The sequence below is a fragment of the Camellia sinensis genome, chromosome 12 (assembly GCF_055761805.1).
Source record: "Camellia sinensis isolate YWXY chromosome 12, ASM5576180v1, whole genome shotgun sequence".
Lineage (NCBI taxonomy): Eukaryota > Viridiplantae > Streptophyta > Magnoliopsida > Ericales > Theaceae > Camellia > Camellia sinensis.
In genome coordinates this window covers 209,696-210,000 of record NC_138972.1, presented here as the reverse complement: position 1 = coordinate 210,000, position 305 = coordinate 209,696, and positions in this window count along the sequence as shown.

Here is a 305-nt window from a genome sequence, read left to right as displayed (position 1 = left end):
CATGCCACGGCCTCGGCCCGCATGCCACGGCACGGCCTCGGCCCGCATGCCTTGCTACGGCGTCGCCCAACATGCCATGCCACGGCCTCGGCCCGCATGCCATGCCACGGCCTCGGCCCGCATGACATGCCACGGCCTCGGACCGCATGCCTTGCTACGGCGTCGCCCAACATGCCATGCCACGGCCTCGGCCCGCATGCCACGGCACGGCCTCGGCCCGCATGCCTTGCTACGGCGTCGCCCAACATGCCATGCCACGGCCTCGGCCCGCATGCCATGCCACGGCCTCGGCCCGCATGACATGC